This window comes from Somniosus microcephalus, unplaced genomic scaffold (assembly GCF_052327205.1).
Source record: "Somniosus microcephalus isolate GS21.2 unplaced genomic scaffold, FLI_Smic_1.0 unresolved_chr7, whole genome shotgun sequence".
NCBI lineage: Eukaryota > Metazoa > Chordata > Chondrichthyes > Squaliformes > Somniosidae > Somniosus > Somniosus microcephalus.
The window spans coordinates 33,165,250-33,171,967 of NW_028225185.1; positions in this window are offsets into that span (position 1 = coordinate 33,165,250).

A 6,718-nucleotide genomic window follows, 5' to 3' on the forward strand; every position below is an offset into this window, starting at 1 on the left:
GAGAGAGCGCGTGCGTCCGAGAGAGCGAGCGCGTGCGTCCGAGAGAGCGAGCGCGTGCGTCCGAGAGAGCGAGCGCGTGCGCGAGAGAGTGAGTGCGCGTGCGCGAGAGAGTGAGTGCGCGAGAGTGAGTGCGCGAGAGAGTGAGTGCGCGTGCGCGAGAGAGTGAGTGCGCGTGCGCGAGAGAGCGAGTGCGTGCGAGTGAGCGTGCGAGAGAGTGAGTGTGCGCGAGTGAGAGTGTGTGAGTGTGTCTGTGTCTGTGAGTGTGTGTGTGTCTGTGAGTGTGATTGTGTGTGTCTGTGAATGTCTGTATGAGTGTGTGAGTGTGTGTGTGTGTCTGTGTGAGTGTGTGTGTGTGTTCACACACGAAGGGTGAGCATGGGGTGAGGGAGCGGAGGCGGCTGGTGCCAACAGACCCCATACCCCTGCACCCTCGGGTGGGTGGGGAGCGCCTTATTCCAGGGGGACGGTGTTCTGGTATTCCTGGAGGGGGGGGTGCGCGGTATTCCGAGGGCGGGGATGTCGGTAATCTGGTATTCCTGGATGTACTTCATTGCCGTTGGCTTTTCCTCCAGTTCAGGAAACAAGCGGACACGAGGGAGAGGCTGAAACCGCTGGTGCTGGGGTCCCTGGATCACCGGGCCCACCACAGGTCTAACCACTTTCCCGACTGCTGCCGCGACGAGCGGTGCGGGGGCGGCGCGGCGGGCGTCCCGGGCCGGCCCCGCGACGGGGCGGAGGACAGCGGGGACAGCAAGGAGGTCAGCGAGGCGACGGAGAGCACGGACCTGAAGGACAGCTCGGAGGCCTCGGATTCGGCTTCGTAACGCACGGCGCGACCCCGCAAACGCCCCCACCCCCCCCGTCCCGCAGTGCCGATTCCCCCCCTCACGCAGCCCCCTCCCTCTCGCGCGGCCTCCCCCCCCCCCCCCCCCGACCACGTAACCCGCGCCCCAGCACTTTGAGAAGTGGCGAGGAAGAGAATCGTTTGTTGGACGTCGCCTCCAGGAGCTGCACTGTGACGCCAGACTCTGAACGTTACCTCCTATTTCTCACTCTGCTGTTCCCCACCCTGCCCCTGCCCATTTTAAATAATATCATTTCATCTTTCCGCCATTGCAGGAAATCTTTAAACTACCACCCTAACGCGCGTGTCCCCCCGAATATACCAGGCGTCTCCTCGAAGCTCCGTATCCAGCCCTGGGGCAGTGCATCAGAACCCTCTGACCTTTACCAGCCTCTCCCCCCGCCCCCCACCCACCACCACCCCTCTGTGAGGATGTGCCTCTCCTCGGCATTCCCTATAAGCCGTGGGCTCCCCAACTCAATTGCCGGCTTGAATCTGCGCCCTGCCAGCCCGCCACCTTCCCTCCGAGCTGGTCAGGAGGTGGTGCCGTCAGGGAGCGCTCTGCATCAGCCGCACCCCCCCCCCTCCCCCCCCCACCCCCAAACAGAACTGCGTGCCCCACCCCAGGACCCGACCCCGAGCTCGTTGGCTGATTGGAAGAGCCCCCCACCGTGCATCTCCCGGGCGGTTCGAGAATGCGACGTGCGGCTTGAAGCGGTGCGACGGCGCGGGGATGGATCTGTCTTGCACGCACCTCTCTTTGCCCCCACCGCCCCCTCGGATTCGGGTCCCTCTCCAAGTGCCCCTTGTACCCAGCGGAAGCGGCAAGGTCGGAAACGTTCCCTCACCCCCGCCGCCCTCACCCTGGGGAGTCGAGGTTCGTGGCATGGGCAGCAGGGGGTCCCGTCTCCACAGGTGACCGCACAAGGACACAGTGTAAACGTCAAATAAACGCCATTGAAAGATGTCTCTGTTGTGTGTGTGTGTGTGTGTGTGTGTGTGTCTGTCTCGGGCGGTTAAGAAGGCAAATGGTATGTTGGCCTTCGTAGCGAGAGGATTCGAGTACAGGAACAAGGATGTCTTGCTGCAGTTGTACAGGGCCTTGGTGAGACCACACCTTGAGTACTGTGTGCAGTTTTGGTCGCCTTATCTGAGGAAGGACGTTCTTGCCATGGAGGGAGTTCAGTGAAGATTCACCAGACTGATACCTGGGATGGCAGGAATGATGTATGAGGAGAGATTGTGTCGATTGGGCTTATACTCGCTGGAGTTTAGAAGAATGAGAGGGGATCTCATTGAAACTTATAAACAGGACTAGACAGACTAGATGCAGGAAGGATGTTCCCGATGGTCGGGGAGTCCAGAACCAGGGGTCACAGTCTAAGGATAAGGGGTAAGCCATTTAGGACTGAGATGAGGAGGAATTTCTTCACCCAGAGAGTGGTGAACCTGTGGAATTCTCTACCACAGAAGGCAGTGGAGGCCAATTCATTAAATATATTCAAGAAGGAGTCGGATATATTTCTTGAGGCTAAAAGGATCAAGGGATATGGGGAGAAGGCAGGGACTGGGTACTGAGTTTGGATGATCAGCCATGATCTCATTGAATGGCGGAGCAGGCTCGAGGGGCCGAATGGCCTACTCCTGCTCCTATCTTCTATGTTTCTCGCTACAAAATCCATCAGCTAGCTCTTTCGAAGAGCCAGCGCACGCACGACAGGCCAAGTGGCCTCCCTCTGCGGTCCTACGACTTCCCGGGCACTCCTAGAACATTTCAAAGGGCAGAACCCAAGTCGGGCGCTGGTGGCCGGGCTGAAGCCACCGGGGTTTGTGCGCGCACAATCGGCAACCTTGCCCAGGCCACGCAGCCAGTCAGCCCCAGATTGTTTGGCAGTGTGACACGGGTGTAACAGCTCATGGAAAGATCCCACCGACTGATGTATTTGAGCCATTCTTTTCCCCCTGCACCAACATGGGTTGGACCCTCTGATAATTTACCACACTCCAAGGCACGAGGAAACCCGAAAGCTTCCCCCAATATATCCTCTTGCGCTGAACAGGCTCGAGGGGCTGCTCCTACATATCTATTCCACATGGAGGGCCCCACCTCAGTCTCGGTCCGAAGGTTGTGGGTTCAAGTCCCTCTCCAGAGACTTAGCACAAAAATCTAGGCTGACACTCTACTGCAGTGCTGAGGGAGCGCCGCACTGTCGGAGGGGCGGTACTGAGGGAGCGCCGCACTGTCGGAGGGGCGGTACTGAGGGAGCGCCGCACTCTCGTAGGGGCGGTACTGAGGGAGCGCCGCACTGTCGGAGGGGCGGTACTGAGGGAGGGCCGCACTGTCGGAGGGGCGGTACTGAGGGAGGGCCGCACTGTCGGAGGGGCGGTACTGAGGGAGCGCCGCACTGTCGGAGGGGCGGTACTGAGGGAGCGCCGCACTGTCGGAGGGGCGGTACTGAGGGAGCGCCGCACTGTCGGAGGGGCGGTACTGAGGGAGCGCCGCACTGTCGGAGGGGCGGTACTGAGGGAGCGCCGCACTGTCGGAGGGGCGGTACTGAGGGAGCGCCGCACTGTCGGAGGGGCGGTACTGAGGGAGCGCCGCACTGTCGGAGGGGCGGTACTGAGGGGGCGCCGCACTGTCGGAGGGGCGGTACTGAGGGAGCGCCGCACTGTCGGAGGGGCGGTACTGAGGGGGCGCCGCACTGTCGGAGGGGCGGTACTGAGGGAGCGCCGCACTGTCGGAGGGGCAGTACTGAGGGGGCGCCGCACTGTCGGAGGGGCGGTACTGAGGGAGCGCCGCACTGTCGGAGGGCCGGTACTGAGGGAGCGCTGCACTGTCGGAGGGGCAGTACTGAGGGAGCGCCGCACTGTCGGAGGGGCAGTACTGAGGGAGCGCCGCACTGTCGGAGGGCCGGTACTGAGGGAGCGCTGCACTGTCGGAGGGGCAGTACTGAGGGAGCGCCGCACTGTCGGAGGGGCAGTACTGAGGGAGCGCTGCACTGTCGGAGGGGCAGTACTGAGGGAGCGCCGCACTGTCGGAGGGGCGGTACTGAGGGAGCGCCGCACTGTCGGAGGGGCGGTACTGAGGGAGCGCCGCACTGTCGGAGGGGCGGTACTGAGGGAGCGCCGCACTGTCGGAGGGGCGGTACTGAGGGAGCGCCGCACTGTCGGAGGGGCGGTACTGAGGGAGCGCCGCACTGTCGGAGGGGCGGTACTGAGGGAGCACCGCACTGTCGGAGGGGCGGTACTGAGGGAGCGCCGCACTGTCGGAGGGGCTGTCTTTTGGCTGAGACGTTAAACCGAGGTCCCGTCTGCCATCTCAGTTGGATGTAAAATATCCCCTGGTGTCCTGGGGCCAATATTTATCCCTCAAATCAACGTCACTAAAACAGCTTGTGGGATCATGCTGTGCGCAAATTGGCTGCCGTGTTTCCTACATTACAACACTTGGAGGGAGTGAGGGATGGAGAGATGGATGGAGAAAGGGCTGGCTGGAAGGAGTGAATGAGGGAGTGAGAATGGAGGGATGGCAATGGGGAGTGGAGGGAGGGATAGATGGAGTGAGGGAGTGAGAATGGAGGGATGGGGAGTAGAGGGAGGGAGTGCGAGAACAGAGGGATGGGGAGTGGAGAGGGAGAGAAAATGGAGGGATGGGGAGTGGAGGGGGAGAGATGGAGTGAGAATGGAGGGATGGAGATGGGGAGGGAGAGAATGGAGGGATGGAGATGGGGCGTGGAGGGAGAGAATGGAGGGATGGAGAGATGGAATGAGAGAATGGAGATGGGGAGCGGAGGGAGGGAGAGAGAATGGAGGGATGGGGAGTGGAGGGAGGGAGAGAATGGAGGGATGGAGTGAGGGAATGGAGGGAGAGATGGAATGAGAATAGAGGGATGGAGTGAGAATGGAGGAATGGATGGGGAATGGAGGGAGGGAGAGACGGAGTAAGAGAATGGAGGGAGTGTTGATGAGGGGGCTGAGTGTTGTCCCTCTCACTGGGAGTGAGGGAGATGGAGGGAGTGTTGATGTTCAGGGGACTGAGTGTTGTCCCTCTCACTAGGCGTGAGGGAGATGGAGGGAGTGTTGAGGGGGCTGAGTGTCCCTCACTGGGAGTGAGGCAGATGGAGGGAGTGTTGATGTTGAGGGGGCTGAGTGTCCCTCTCACTGGGAGTGAGGGAGTGTTGATGTTGAGGGGCTGAGTGTCCCTCTCACTGGCAGTGAGGGAGATGGAGGGAGTGTTGATGTTGAGGGGGCTAAGTGTTGTCCCTCTCACTGGGAGTGAGGGAGATGGAAGGAGTGTTGGTGTTGAGGGGGGCTGAGTGTTGTCCCTCTCACTGGGAGTGAGGGAGATGGAGGGAGTGTTGATGTTCAGGGGACTGAGTGTTGTCCCTCTCACTAGGAGTGAGGGAGATGGAGGGAGTGTTGAGGGGGCTGAGTGTCCCTCTCACTGGGAGGCTGTGAATGAACTGAAAGAGAAAGCAAGAAGGGCTTTCTATGCCATCAAAAAATCAATCCAAATAGAAATCCCAATTAGCTTTTGGCTCAAAATTTTCAAATCAGTAATTGAACCAATTGCACTCTATGGCAGTGAGGTATGGGGACCGCTAACACAACAAGAATTTGCAAAATGGGACAAACACCCAATTGAGATCCTACATGCAGAATTCTGTAAAAGTATCCTCCGGACTCAAAGGAAAACAGTAAACAATGCATGCAGGGCGGAACTAGGCCAATATCCATTAATAATCACTATCCAAAAAAGAGCCACCAAATTTTGGAATCACCTTCAAATGAGCAACCCCCAATGCTATCACTACGACGTCCTGAAATGCCAAGAGCTGACCATAAAGAAGAATACCCTCAGTCAACTAGTCCTGGGACTCAGTGAAGTAACTACTAACAATACTAACAATAACCAGCCCCAGGACAGTGACAGGGTAACACAAAGAATTCGACCCAACACAATCGTCGCTAAGCAAAAGGAAAAATATCTGACATATTGGGCAGAAACAACAAAAACCCAAAGCAAACTCAATTGCTACTTGGCCCTAAACAGACAATACAACATAGCTGATTACCTGACCATGGTAAAGGATAACAAACTGAGAAGAACCTTGACAAGGTACAGACTTAGCGAACATAGCCTAGCGATCGAAAAAGGCAGACACAGGCAGACCAGGCTGCCAAGAGAAGACAGGATATGCTCTCACTGCAGTCAGGGAGTGGTGGAGACAGAGATGCACTTCCTCACAGCCTGTGGAAAATATCAGGGCATCAGAGAGAATTTCTACCAAAAATTCTCACAAATATGCCCTGAATTCAGAAATCTGAATGACAACCAAAAACTCCCATACCTACTGGGAGAGGAGAGAAGCTGTGTAACACTGGCGACACACTATGTTACAGCTTGCCATGAACAGAGGGACAACCAGTAAACTAAGACAAGAGTATATATAAACAATGCGAATGTATATTTATACACTCAGGGATATACCTGTTTATACACTGTATGAATAGAACTGCGTTTATGTGTTCAACCATAAATGTATTTTGATGCTTTGGCAACATAAGATGTACCTTATCATGCCAATAAAGCGATTTGAATTTGAAAATTTGAATTTGAGATGGAGGGAGTGTTGGTGTTGAGGGGGCTGAGTGTCCCTCTCACTGGGAGTGAGGGAGATGGAGGGAGTGTTGATGTTGAGGGGCCGAGGTTAGTGATTGGCTGTGGGGGAGGCGGGAGGCTGGTGTTGATTGGCTGTTCAGGAGCTGCTCTTTTTGATTGGCTGTGCGGGGGCTGGAGGCGGGCGCTGATTGGATGCGGATGAGAGCTGCTCCCTATGATTGGCTGTGCGGGAGCTGCTCTGTTTGATTGGC